The sequence below is a fragment of the Meles meles genome, chromosome 6, assembly GCF_922984935.1.
Source record: "Meles meles chromosome 6, mMelMel3.1 paternal haplotype, whole genome shotgun sequence".
NCBI lineage: Eukaryota > Metazoa > Chordata > Mammalia > Carnivora > Mustelidae > Meles > Meles meles.
Genome location: NC_060071.1, coordinates 14,930,144 through 14,944,879, shown reverse-complemented (window position 1 = coordinate 14,944,879; position 14,736 = coordinate 14,930,144). Strand labels below are relative to the sequence as shown.

Genomic DNA, 14,736 nt, shown 5'->3' with positions numbered 1-14,736 from the left:
AAAAAAAAAGGAAAACATTTTTAGGACAAATGTGGCCTGGTCCTGAATTCAGTCTTTAATTAAAGCTGGAAGTAAAACTGCTTCCTAAAACTTTGGTTACAACTGTTAAACCTGTGAACAGACCTAATAAGGGGAGATGAAATGTTATTTTGACAGGAGTGCCTTCCTTTTCTTTTCCCTAATAGATCATGGATATCAAAAAGATAAATTTGGGGCACCTGGGTGACTCAGTGGGTTAAAGCCTCGGCCTTCGGCTCAGGTCATGATCCCAGGGTCCTGGAATCGAGCCCCACATCGGGCTCTCTGCTTGGCAGGGAGTCTGTTTCCTCCTCTCTCTCTGCCTGCTTCTCTGCCTACTTGTGATCTCCATCTCTCTAGTAAATAAATAAAATATTTAAAAAAAAGAAAAGTTTGAAGCCAACTTTTTTGTTTTGCTTTGTTACTGGTCATTTAAAATATTCTTTTTTTTTTTTTTAATTTCTTCAAGTTGGACCTCCTGAAAGACTATGTGTGTTTCATGTTACCAACATAAGCAGATTGTTGAATTTGATGCCTTTAAATGTTTTCTTGTTCGTGGAATTCTTTTCACAAAGGCAGGCTTTCAAAATGCTGAAATTATGGATCCATTGCAAGATCTTTTTTTTTTTTTCTTTTTGCACAGGAAAGTACTTTTGAATTAACAGCTGGGTAAAAATCCTCAGTTGTATTGTTTAGGGGAAGGCTATACTTTTGATCTCACACAGATTCTAGAATAAGGAAAGGCCTTGATTGACTAATTGAGCCAAACTTGCTGATAAATTTTTTTGCTTTGGGTTGGGGTGTTGTTTTCTCTAAGTCAGGGAAGACATAACTTCTTTATTAACTGCTAAGGGGCACAGCGATGCTGTGGAAAGTGGGAGTCATACCATTTTATAGGTGTAGATTTTAATGATCTCTTGCATCAAACCAAACCAAACCAACAGGCATATAAAACAAAACTTTCTTGGGTATTGAGATGGTTTCTTCCTGGTCAGAGCTCCTGCCAGAAGCTGGAAGAAGGGCTGAATTCAGAATTCTTTCCCTCTGTTTAGGCTATTCCCGTAGCCAAGGAGTGTTCTTCATTCTGTATCACTGACTTACTGATTTATTCTACATCTAGATTCTTAGAGTAGTTTCTTAAGAGCACTTACTTTTGCATCCTTCATTGGTACCTGAGAAGGTGAACGCCCATTTCTGGACATGTGTATTAACACAAAGTTAGAGACGGCAATCATTATATGATGATGAGCCATAATAATTTAGGTTTTATGAATGCTTGATATATTTTTAAAGACATGGAGCCAGATTCGCCTAATGCTTCAGCAGCTGCTTAGTAGCAAATCAGGCATCCTTAGAAGCTATATTAAGATATTCTGCAGAGGTGGGCCTGGGTGGCTCAGTCGGTTAAGCGTCTGCCCTTCCTCAGGCCATGATCTTGGGGTCCCAGGATTGAGCCCTGCAACAGACTCCCTCCTCAGTGGTGAATCCGCTTCTCTTTCTCGTTTTCACTCTTTCAAATAAATAAATAAGATCTTCTTTAAAAAGAAGACATCTTACAGAATTTTTTGGTAATATCCAGAAGAGGTTTGTTACCATTGATGGACGATCTGTCATAGAGGAAGAAGCCACGGGGACAGGTTACCCCATAACTTCACATGATGGGCGAACAGTTGAGATAACATGCCAAGGATCCCCTAAGTGATTCTCAAATTTTATTTTATTATTTTTTGTTTTTAAATATTTTATTTATTTGACAGAGAGAAATCACAACTAGGCAGAGAGGCAGGCAGAGAGAGAGGAGGAAGCAGGATCCCGGCGGAGCAGAGAGCCCGATGCAGGGCTCGATCCCAGGACCCTGAGATCATGACCTGAGCCAAAGACAGAGGCTTTAACCCACTCAGCCACCCAGGCACCCCTGATTCTCAAATTTTAAATTTAAACTCAGCAAATATGACTCCTATGTTTCAGGTGGGAGATAGATGCTCAGCTTGATATTCCATGCCTACAGGTCTCATAGCTGTGGGCACACAGGAGGCCAAATTCGTCTTAATAACTCTTGAGAGCCTCTCCGGGACCGCCCACAGGACCTCCTACGCATGCTCAGTCCTCTCCACCACTCCATCTGGGTGCCGCTGGGCTTGGTAGTCCCCTACTGCAGCCCAGCATGGAGAGCCAGAGCTGTTGGGAGGTCTGTGGTGGTGGTGGTGGTGGTGGTGTGTGTGTGTGTTTGGGGGGCGGGAATTCTTCAGTCCACCTGTCACACTTTATCATTTCAGCCTGGAGACGACACAGTTGGGACCTGAGTCTCACAGTGGCTTTCATCAAAACAAACCCGTTAACCACGTCCTGCTCTGTCTCTCAACTGTCAGACTGAGTTTCTAATCCTGGGAAACACACAGTGTCCTCCTCTATGCACCTGGCCTTTCATGTCGTCATGGATGTCTGTTCTCCAAAATTTGTCTCTCTTTTTTTTTTCATGTCGTCATGGATGTCCAGCCTCCCAAAATTTGTCTCTTTCAGTCCAGACCCCCAACCACATTGGACATGAACTCATGCAAAGAAATGGGGATCCCAAGATCGGGAGTTTGTGGCTCTACAAGTCTCAGTGGATATCTTGCTACGTTAGTGTATTTTATTTTTAATAGATCGTTTTGGAAGGTGGCCTGAGGATAGGGTTGCTTTGGGCTGAAAGGGTACATAGACCCACATGTTTAATCAAAAAGCTTCTTTTGTGATTTGGTGGTTGCTACGATATTGGACTCCAAAGAAATTCACAATCAAAAGGTGGTGGCTGTAGGTACAGAGACCATCACGGAAAGTGAAGAGGAACTTACAGAAATCTGAAAGATCAAAACAACAAGCTCGCCACGACAATTTGTCGGGATGGTTCAGATATTGAAGAGATGGAGTGTTCAGTAATCAGTGACTTCTGCATGCTATTTGCATAGAGAGAACTTTAAAAAGGTTACATTTCTTTTCTACTTTCATATTTACTTTGTGTTAAGGTCGTAGGATCTCAGTGGCAATGTTGCTGATGCTATTTTTGTGAAGTCCCAACTCCATGTTTAAATGTAGCCGGATGGAAATTTTGAGCTACAGCAACAATAAATAGATCTGACATCCTTGTGACTTTCAAGTTCTGCTATGCCCGAGAGTCAGTGAAGGCTGGTTTTTTTGCCTTGAACTCCGGAGGAAGAAAGAAACTTTTGTTTATAAATTTCAGAGATTTTTGTCTTTGCACTTACCACGAAGTCAAATGTAGATATAATCCACTTTAAGCGCTTTTGGCAAAATTTCAAATATGCCTGTTTTTTGATAAGGGGAAAAAATCCCAACTTTTTGTCAACACAAGTCCTTTACTCTGTGTTACAGTATGTGACTTCTGTCGGTCAAGCTGTGATCTTGTGGACTTACGGAATACTGATCCTGTACAGGAAGTAAGAGGCAGATATGTAATCTGGGCCTTCTTTCTGATCCATTTTAGTTATATCTGATTCTAAATTGGGTTATATAGAATTTAACATAACAGGACCCTGTTTCCATATTCTTTATGCCTCCCTTCTAAAAATGTAAAATTTTAATGCCGATCTGAGTGAAGTGATCTGAGGGTATTGAAAATCAAAGATTATTTAACTTGTGTTCCAGTGTGTTTTATATTGGACTCCTTTATGAAGGTATTTTGTAGCAGAGAAAAATTGTGTGTGTTTCTGTGTGTGTGTGTGCACGCATAATTTTTTTTTTTTAAACTCAGCACACTTAGATGTATGAATGTTAGACTGTAAGTACCCTAAAGGGCAGGGTTGGGTGGTGGGCTAACTTTGTTAGCCCCATAAGACCTGATAGAAGGCTCTTGAGAAATAAAATGCCAGTTTATAATTGTATAGACTTTGTATTCCTGAAGATGTCTGTCAGTGACCTCTCTTACAACCATCTGGAGAGACGGATCGGTCAAGTCTTACAATTTCACAGACGATAAATCTGAGCTCCAGAGAGAGCCCCCTCCATGTCTTCTACCCCACCATTTTCTTGAGTCTGAGAGCTGGAACTTTATGTTGAATGGGAGGAGCGTCACTCTACTAGGGTGATGGGGGAAAGCGCATGTCTGAATTCATGAGTCAGGTTGGTGACAGTTGACAGAAGCCTTCCTATGGAGCCACGGGGCTTCTCCATCACCATGTGCACCTCACCTCCTCGACTTGAGGGAGCATCGAACTACATTCGTGACGGCCATGAGCAAACCTCAGCATGGATGGCAATGAAGTTTCCAAATGAATGTGGAAATGCATCTTTGCCTTTTCTGAAAGTGGTTCCCAGGGTGCCTGTGGTGTGGAGCAGTTTTCCCTGAAGCTTCAGGATCAGTGTTTGAGTGGCTGGACCACCTTTACCTAACTTGCTCATTATAGACTGAGTTATCTCTCAGATGGACAGGAAGTTGTATTGCAAGTAGGTCAACAACAACAAATGGGACTGATTGGGTGCATGCTACCTTGGATTTTGGGTTACAAATATTTATCCAACAAAATGTTCTTATCTCTCAGAGTACTAGTGAGAGACATGACATTTCACTAGGTCTTGCATAGAATTCTGCGATGGACAATGTAACAGTTTGGCTCGTCCCTTCCTAATACATTTCCAACCAATTCAGTGAGTGGTTTAGTGAGCACATATCACAACATGCCAGGCGACTGTGCTGATCCTGGGAATATGGTGGAAAGTGACACAGGCATTGTCCCTGCCTTCATGGAATATATAAACTAGTAGGGAACGATGACAAGAAAAGAATGAAAATTGGATTCGTGTGATGGGGAAAAAAAAAAAAAACAGTCCCATGAAACTGGTATATTTTTCTGGAGAGGTAAGCATGCTGGAACTTTCTGGTTATTTCAGTTTAGATTGTCTGAACTTCTTCATGTGCTCACAGGTAGGCTCTATAAAATGTGACAATTCCATGACCTCTTTGGGCCATGGTTCTGTCACTTGTGAAACATAGGAGTTGACTGGATGATTTTGTAACTGCACTTATTGTGGTGAACATAGCATCATGTAAAGAAATGTCAAGTCACTACGTTGCACACCTGAAATGTGTATAACATTGTATGTCAGTGATGCTTCAACTGAACCAAACGAACAGATAAATAAAAGTCTTTTCAGTAAAACGTTGAAAGCTCTTCCTCTAGGTTCAGGAACAAGACAAGGGTGCTCTCTCTCACCACTCTTGTTTACATAGTTCCAGAAGTTGCAGTCAGATCAATTAGGCAAAAACCAAACCAAACCAAACCAAAACAAAAAAGAAAAGAAAAAACAAAAACGAAACAAAAAGAAAAGAAAAGAAAGAGAAAGAAAGAAAGAAAAGGGCATCTCAATTGGAAAGAAAGAAGTAGAATTGTGTCTGTTTGCAAGTGATATGATCTTATATGTAGAAAATCCTACAGACTCCACCAAAAACCTCTTAGGACTAGTAAAAGAGTTCAGTAAAGTTTCAGGATACAAAATCAATATGCAGAAATCAGTTGTGTTTCTATACATTAGCAACAACCTATCTGAAAAAGAAATGAAGAAAACAATTACATTTATAGCGGCACCAAAACCAAAACCAATAAAATACTTAGAAATAAATGTAACCAAGGAGGTGAAAGATCTCCACCGGGAAAATAGTTAAGACTTTGATGAAAAAAATTGAAGAGGATGAATAAAAGGAAAGATATCCCATGCTCATGAGTTGGAAAAGCTAATATTTTTAAAATGTCCACACTACCCAAAGCCGTCTACAGACTGAATGCAATCCCTATCAAAATTTCGATGGCATTTTTCACAGAAACAGAAAAAATATCCTAAAATTCATACAGAACCACAAAAACACTCCAACTAGACAAAACAATGTTGAGAAAGAAGAACCAAACCGGAGGCATCATATGTCCTGATTTCAAATTGTGTTACAAACCTATTGCAATCAAAACAGTATGGTACGGCATAAAAACAGGCATAGACCAATGGAAATAAGTTGAGAGTCCAGACATAAACCCACACATATACAGTCAACTACTGTATGACAAGACAACCAAGAATAGTCAACGGAGGAAGGGTTGTCTCTTTAATAAGTCATGTTGGGAAAACAGGATAATTATATACAAAAGAATAACATTGTATCTTTATCTAATGCCACACATAACAATTAACTCCAAATGGACCAATACTTAAACATGAGGCCCCAGACTGCACATCTTCTAGAAGAAACCATAGGGAAAAGTCTCCTTGACATTGGTCTTGGCAATAGTTTTTTGAATATGAAACCAAAAGCACAAACCACAAAAGCAACAATAAACAAGTGAGACTATTTCAAACTAAATGTCTTCTGCACAACAAATCAACAAAAAAATCAACAAAAACAAAAAAATCAGAAAACAAACAAAATCAACAAAATGAGAAGGCAACCTATGGAAGGGGAGAAAATATTTGCAAACCATCTATCTGATCAGAAATTGATATCCAAAATAGCTAAGAAACTAGTAAAGCTCAATAACAGAAAACCGAACAGCCTGATTAAAAAAAAAAAAAAAAGGCAAAAGGGTTTTGGAGGGGAGGGGGTTGGGGGGGTGGTTGAGCCTGGTGGTGGGTATTAAGGAGGGCACGTATTGCATGGAACAGTGGGCGTGGAGCATAAACAATGAATCTTGGAACACTGAAAAAAAAAAAAAACAGGCAAAAGACCTAAATTGACATTTTCCCAAAAAAAGATGTACAAATGACTGGCAGGTATGTTGAAAGGTGTTAAATGTCACTAATCATTAGGGAAGTGGAAATCAAAATCATAATGGCATTACCTCACACCTGTTAGAGGGGCTGTTATAAAAAAGACGAAGTGACAAATGTTGGGAAAGATGTGGAGGAAAGGGAACCCCCCTGCCCTGTTGGTGGAAATGTCAGTTGGCAGAAACAGCACAGAAACCGTTTGGATGCTCCACTAAAAATTAAAAAAAGAAAATAGACTACCTTATGATCTGACGATCCCACTTCTGGATATATGTCCAAAGGGATCTCAGTGAGCTCTCTGCACACCTGTTCTCAGTATTATTCACAACAGCCCACACAGGGAAACAACCTAAGTCTCTGTCTATGGGTGAATGGATAAAAAAGTTGTGTATAGGGGCGCCTGGGTGGCTCAGTGGATTAAGCCACTGCCTTCGGCTCAGGTCATGATCTCAGGGTCCTGGGATGGAGCCCCACATCGGGCTCTCTGCTCCGCAGGGAGCCTGCTTCCTCCTCTCTCTCTGCCTGCCTCTCTGACTACTTGTGATCTCTCTCTCTCTGTCAAATAAATAAATAAAATCTTAAAAAAAGAAGTTGTGTATATATATTTCTGAGGCTCTAGTGTGCAAAATAGAAATGATACAGTAGCATAAATATTACCTAGCCACCAGAAAGAAGGAAATCCTACCTCTGTAGACAACATGGGTAGACACTGAGGGCGTTGTTTTAAGCGAAATAAGCCGGACAAGAAAAACAAATACTGTATGATCTCGTTTATATGTGGAAGATAAAAAACCTGAACTCATAGAGACAGCGTGGGGGGCTGGGAGGGATGGGGCAACGTTGGTTGAAGATACGCACTTCAAGTTATAAGATGAACAATTTCTGGAGATCTGTTGTACAACATGATGACTATAGTTAACAACACCGTATTGTGCCCTTGAGAGTTACTAAGAATGGATATCAAATGTTCCCTTTCCCCTAAACCAGGTAATTATGTGATGTGATAGGGAGGTGTTAACTAACCGTATTGTGTAATCATTTTACAATATGTGTGTGTACCAAGTCATCATGTTGTACACCTTAACCTCACACAATGCTATATGTCAGTTGTATCTAAGTAAAGATAAGGGGGTGGGAAGACTGTTCAATCTTGAGTATTTTTGTTGTATTATTGCAATAGCTAACATCTATAAAAGGCTACATATGTCCCAGGCACTGGACACGTGGCTTTTCCAGCATTGTTACATTTAAAAAGTAATTTTTGTGAATCTGCTGTGCAAACCTGGTTACCGTATCAGGAGGGGCGTGGTGTGTGTTAGTAACCATCAAGGGAGCAGATGGCTTCGCCCAGATATCTTTCCGGATTTAGATATTTCAGATACTTTGCTAGCAAACTTGCATCACATATAGAAACATCTCTCTGCTGTTTATATAATATTCGTATGTAAACTCTTTGTTCCTGGTGAAAAATAATCCATTTGGAGCCTTGCATAATTTAGAAGATCTCTCAAGACAAATAAGCAGTTTTCAAGGCAAAACAGAGTCCTTCCGTCTGTTATAGCTCTTTATTTAAATGCCCCATATCCACCCATCTCCATCAACTATCTCCTTTTGCAAAGTTGTTTCGGTCTTTTTGGAATTCTTTTTTTTTTTTTTTTTAAGATTTTATTTATTTATTTGACAGAGAGAGATCACAAGTAGATAGGCAGGCAGAGACAGAGAGAGGGTGGGGGAGGAAGCAGGCTCCCTGCTGAGCAGAGAGCCCGATGCAGGACTCGATCCCAGGACCCCGAGATCATGACCTGAGCCGAAGGCAGCGGCTTAACCCACTGAGCCACCCAGGTGCCCCCTTTTTGGAATTCTTTTGAGTCCTTTTTTCAATGTTATTGAACTTAATTACTGCATGACTTATTGGGTGGACGTGGTCTTCAGCTCCCTGCTAGGAATTAAGGTGCTTCCCTTTCATGTGAGAGCCGAGGAATGAGCAATGCCCTTGCAACGGGCCAAGAAGCACACGCTAGGAGAAAGAGGTGGGGCGTTTGATGTCCCCCTAGCATGGTAAATTAGTTAACGAACCATGATGATGATAATGACCATGATAACTGTAATGATGATGCAGAATATGACAGTGGTGAAGCGGTCATGAGAGTGGCCTGTGGATGGAGCATCTCAGAAACTTGGTTTGCATAACTACCTTATTTAACACTCACAACAACCAAGTGAACGTAATGCTAATATATGTGCTGAGAAAGGATGAAACCGAGCTTCAGCATTTGTAGCCACCTGTTCTAGATCACACCGTCAGTAACCAGACAAGCTGGGATTTAAACCCAGTTCAGTCTAATTCCAGATCTTTGGCTTTTAGCTGCTGCATGGTACTAACGGAAGACCTTGTCACCAGGATTCCTTTCTAAGACGACAAGGTGAGTCTGCTATCCTATTTTTAATTCTATTGCGATTTAAATGGAGCTATTGTTTATTATTGAAATATTATCAGTAAATAGGAAATTCTCTCAAACAATCGGAAAAAGTAATTTTACATAAATGTAATGTTTAGCAGGTGAGTGTTCAGTCTGTGTGTGGGAAGGCAGCATGTGGCAAGGGAAAGAACCTAGATGGGAGGTTGGCCTGGCCAGGACCTGGCCCCACATGCCAGCTGTGTGATCTTGGCTAGTCGCTTACCCTATCTGAGCCCCAGTTTCTTTAGCTATAAGGTGGGGCTAAAAATAGCCACCTTAAAAGAATACTGGAAATTGGAGATCATAAATAACATATCTGTACAGTGCCTGGCAAGGACAGTACAACATTGCTCCTCCTTAATATAAGGTAGAAAGTGATATCATTTTAGTTTCCTGCTTAAACACTACTGGTTCCAATCAAGCTTTTGGGATCAAACTAACTCCTTAACTCGGCCTAAAGGCCCTGCCTGATTTGATCCCTACCACGTAACCAGCCTTATCTCTGGACAGTTTCCTTCTCACTGGGCTCCAATGGGCCAAGCATCACCCCTCTACCCCAGGACCTTTGAATATGCTCTGTCTTTGGCTGAGAATACTCTCTCATCTTTTTATTGACTCACTATTTCTCATCATTTAGGTCTTGGCTCTGATATCACTTCCCCAGGGTAATCTTCCCTGAACCCTAGAAAACATCGGGTCCCTTCTTACATACTCCCCGAGCTCCTTCTTATTTGGAATACTCCTCACAGCAGTAATTAAGTATTTTAGCAAGTACTCGATGAGGATTCATTGAGTGAATGAAAAAGAGGAATAAATGAATTACTGAATAAAGCTTTGCCTTATTTCAAAGATTCCCCTTGGTGTTTCCTGGCCTGTTTTTAATTAAAAGAAGACCACAGGACATGAGCCATGGAGACTTCTAGCAAAGGCACAGGTTTTTGCCCAGAGTTGCATCCTTTTCACTCTTGATGGGATCAAGACTTCCTTGGGGAGCAGTTGTTACCCATGGGAGGGCAGGCAGCCTCGTGGACCCAATAAGACCCCTTGGGTCTGACCAGAGTGATACCTGGGATGGAAGAAACTTACCAGCCCTCTGAAACAGATGCTTTGGTTTACGATGGAAATGGAGGAGTCTACAGGTGTGGGCTGGGCTGACATGGGCTCTGTGGAGAATCGTTAGAATGTCCTCCGAGATGCGGATCGACTCTGTGTTTAATCAGCCACAGGCAAAAGAAATGGCTTCATTTCAGCTCAGTGAGAGCCAGATCACAAAAGGAAGATAGATGGCTCATACAAGCTCATCACTACAAGCATATTGTCTTAATTTGAAGGAACAGCCTGGCCCAGTGCTAATCTAGGAGGAGAGGGCAATATGGCTAGCATCAAGGGCCAGCTAGCTCAACTCTGAGCTCGCCCCTATGGGAAAATCTCTCATTTGTTTCTTAATTAATATTTTAAGGCAAGTGAGAACCATAGGACACATTCCTCAATCTCTTGAGAAATTCCCCCACTTGGAATTCAAGACACTTTAAGGAAGGACCCTTCTTCCCTGAAATGTCTGAATCTCTACGTCTGCAGAAGTACCCTGGCCAATGAAGGAAGGGCCATTTGCTGGCTGTTTGTAATACATGGTCACGTGTGCAGTAACACACGTGTAACAGTGCTGCCTCTGGGCACGCGGACACCTGCCGGTCGCTTGTGGGCTCTTGTTTCCAGGGGCTCAGTCCTCTGCTTGCCTCTGGTCTTCCAGAGCTCACGCTGGGGAGGTGCAGAAAATGGATATTCCGTTCAGCCGCAGTTAGCTGGTCGATGGCCGGAAAACGGCCGAGAAGGGAGGTTTCAGCTCGTGCGGGAGGGAGGAATCACACGTATTGAACTCCAAGTCCTTGCTGAACCCCTCTTATTAGAAGTGAAAGCAGATAATGAGCCGTTGGGGTATTTACAAACCAGTGGAGGTTTTAGAATCATTTGGTCTGTATCACACCCATGTTTTCATTCTCTCCCCTGAGCCTGAGCACGAGGAGCTTTTACAGCCCTCCCCACCCCAATGACTATTTTCCAGATGTTCTGAAACAACATCAAGTGACCCAGTTTACCCCTGAGAGGTTTATAAAGGTGCATTTATGGAGAGCCCGGCTGAGCGAGGCGGAGATGTCCGCTCGGCAGCTTAGTCCGAGATAATCTCCCGTGAACGTCGTATCCAATCTTCCTTTACCTAAGGCACACTGAGTATGGTTTTTAGCAAAAGATATGCTAAGTACTCCCAAAGTGAAGAAGAAACTTAAGAAGCTTAACAATGGATGCAGAAATATTATCGTCAGCTATCGGGGTAATAGTATCCAGTTCTTCACCCACGGGCACGGATTTGGGCTTAGGCAGATGAGGACAGCACCGTGGAAGTGTGTGGTCTTAGTGAGTTTAAATATCAGCGAGACGAGGGGAAGGACCTTGTTAGCATAAAACCTGAACACATGTCATTTGCTTTCTGTGCTGCATGGGATGAAAGGGAAATCACAATTGCAGCCATGGAAGGAGGTGGGCTGGGGTTTCTGTGAAGATCTCCGGAACAAGAGAAGTCATCCTTGATGGATGAGAGATCGTTTCATTCTTTGCACACAGGCAGCGAGCCCCAGAGCAATCCTTTGGGATCAGAACCCAGCTCTTGGCCCCCATAGTGGAGGCGAGCCATTTCCCGAGGGCAAACAATATGTTGGCTTATATTCAGTCCCAAGGAAAGAGCCTACCATTCCTTCCAAACACAGGCATCCGGCGACATGTCAAAATCTAGCGAGAAGGGAGGATCATGCTTTGCCAACACATCCACTGTGTGTAGATGACGTTCAGTGGGACCCCTCCCTCCCCAAGCCCCAAAGTAAGCAACATGCCAAGGCCTTGATGTGAAAAGTACTTAATGTTCTATGGTGGGTCAGTCGCCCAGTGGCTGTGGTGCAGAATGAACGACCTTCCTGGCATGATTTCCATTGTCACTGGCACCGAACCCTGCGCAGTCATCCCGTTGAGGTCCTTTGCACATGAAAGGGAAAGTGAGCACGTGCCCTTCTCAGTCTCAGAATGCCTGCCCCTTCACAGCCATTCACCCCACGGCGCTGTGACACACCACCAGCTAACAGGTGAGAGTTCCTCTGCTGAGATCAGAAGTGGATGCCCCTTCATCTGTTGAGAAGCTGGGAAGTCTTGGCCAGCATGTGACGTGCTTGTCTGGCACAAATCCTGGAATGGAAGCCGAATTCCCACTTGTGTGCAGACACGGATGCCTCCTCAAGATAAAATGAGCTACTCTGCATGACCCTGCGCAAGGATGACACGCAAATCCGTGAAGCGTTCCATATTTAAAAAAAAAAAAAAGAGCTACTCTTCACTTTGGAAACCTTTAGTGTGGAACGTTAAAGACCCATCTTCCGAGTCAGTTGGCATGACTGACGCTTTTTGACTTCTGCAACTGATCTGCCCGCAGTTAGTGACATGGGTTACCTTACTCTTATCTTCACATCCTTAAGTGTCCGTGTTGTTCCTGGTCATCAAATTAGCTGCTTCCTCTCATTTCACATCCGCTGACAGTTTGGGGTGGTTTGAGTTGAGTGGGGTGGACAAGGGGAAATTGGCGATTTCCTCTGCCTCTCGTAGAGTTAATCTCTCCCCCAGATCCTGCTAAAACATCTCTCTCAACAACACTCTTTATTCCTGGTTTAGCAGCGTCACCATGAAGAACAAGTTTCTCTTTACAATGCTCCGACTCAAAGTCCAAATGATAGATGGTTTCCTGATTCTGAAGAAGACACTTACGCACTTACAGTTCTTTCAACAGTTTATTCCAGTTTGAACCAGACAGTCGATTTCTCATGTTAACGTGGGGCAAGGGGGTATGCGTGTGCAAATAGAAATGTCTGGCATCCATTCAAGAGTTGGGTGAGACTAAGGACCCAGAAAGAACGTTGCCAGCCAGAAATACTACTTCCTTGTGTCCACTCTTCGGTATCTGTGGGTTTCTCTCCTGCCTGCCATACATGTCCTCTGTTCTTAAAAGCCCTGTCTGGGTCTGCAGAGAGAACAAAGTTTCTTACCATAGATCTTTGGATGTTTTCTTAGCCTACCCACCCCGGCAGGCCCAAGAAAGGACACTATTCTAGCTCTTAATCTTTGCTTTCTTAGGCATCAACCCCTCTCCACACTTTGTGTGCCACTGGTAAAACATCGGTCTTGATTAACTTGTTTTGTTCCAGTACGACATCGGAACTGCTAACACGTCACTTTCCTGATAATTCTTTCCCCGTGGGAACGTTCGCAAAAGCATCTTCAAAAAGGAGTCCTCCTTCCTTGCCCCAACAAAAATACAGCAACGTTAGCACATGCATTTCTAGACTCCTTTTTCCTTCATAAAAGTCATCTCTGTTCTTCCTTCCTGATCAGCAGGGAGAGGTCTATACGCCCACGTTCTTTCCTCAAGGGGGAAGCGGTGTATATTTTGCCGTGTGTACTTGGCCCGCAGAGGCTCAAAAGGACTAGAACACATTTGAGCATAGTAGTGATTTTCATAATCTTACGACAAGTTTTCCAAGTAGCAGGTCTATGGGGGACCTGAGACCTGCTCCTTCCAGGGGTGCCTCTCAAGGGAGCAATGAGAATGAGAAGCGAATGGGTCTTCCCTCTCACATTCGCAGTGTGTGCCGAGTCCAAGTGTCCCAGAATTCTCCCCATAAGGAACATTCCCGAAAGACGAGCCATGGAAAGTGTAAAGAGAAATCACGGCCACTCAGGAAACTTCTATCCGCTTTCTTCTGCGCTGCCTGCCCATAAGCATCACTGGGTAAAGTGTTAAGAGAAAATTTATGCCTCATCCCAGAGAAACGGCTGTATATTGCCACAATCACTAACTTTGGAAAGATATTAAAGGAAGGTATTCCTTTAAAGCCAGTCACGTCAGCCACAGCGTCCCCTTCATTTTTAACATCATGGTGTCTCCTTTTGGTCCTGTAAGTGTTATCTGGTTTCCCTCTAGGAGTGCGGGAAACCAGGACCGGTAATTTATGGCTCCTATTAAGAGGGTTGGCTGGACGTGTGGACAATATGTCAATAATTATTTCTGGTGGGGCCTTAACAGCAGAGAAGTGGCTCGGTAGCATGGCTTATTTTAACAGAAGACAGATATGCCTGACCTGGCTTTTATGACAGACGTCAAATATATCGAAGTGTGTTGTGAGGCAGATCGCCTTATTGGCAAAGAAATGAAAGACCACCAGGAAGATGGATGGGAAGTTTTCCTCAAGAGGTTTCCTGTCTCTTGCGCAGGTATGACAGTGAACGTCGAGAAGGCCAACTGGCAGGCCCGAGGGGAGACGTCAGTGAGACTGAACCTGCTCCTGCTTGTGAGACTTGGAACCGAGAGTCCTTGCCCGTCTGGAGTGACGTCGGGACAGTGAGGAGCAGGTGGGGGAGGAGGGTGGACACCATAGTGATGTGAGGGAGGCCCCCCTGAGAGCGAGCCCCTCCT

General features: G+C 43.1%; 1 long non-coding RNA gene across 1 annotated transcript in view; it reads left to right on the top strand.

Annotated features, from left to right (window-relative positions):
- The window catches only part of LOC123943302, a 60,102-nt gene extending 50,917 nt beyond the window's left edge, over positions 1-9,185 (top strand). The window contains exon 6 of the long non-coding RNA XR_006818612.1: positions 9,134-9,185. This is a non-coding gene — a long non-coding RNA (uncharacterized LOC123943302). The remainder of the gene's footprint in view (positions 1-9,133) is intronic.
- The last annotated feature ends 5,551 nt before the right edge of the window (positions 9,186-14,736 follow it).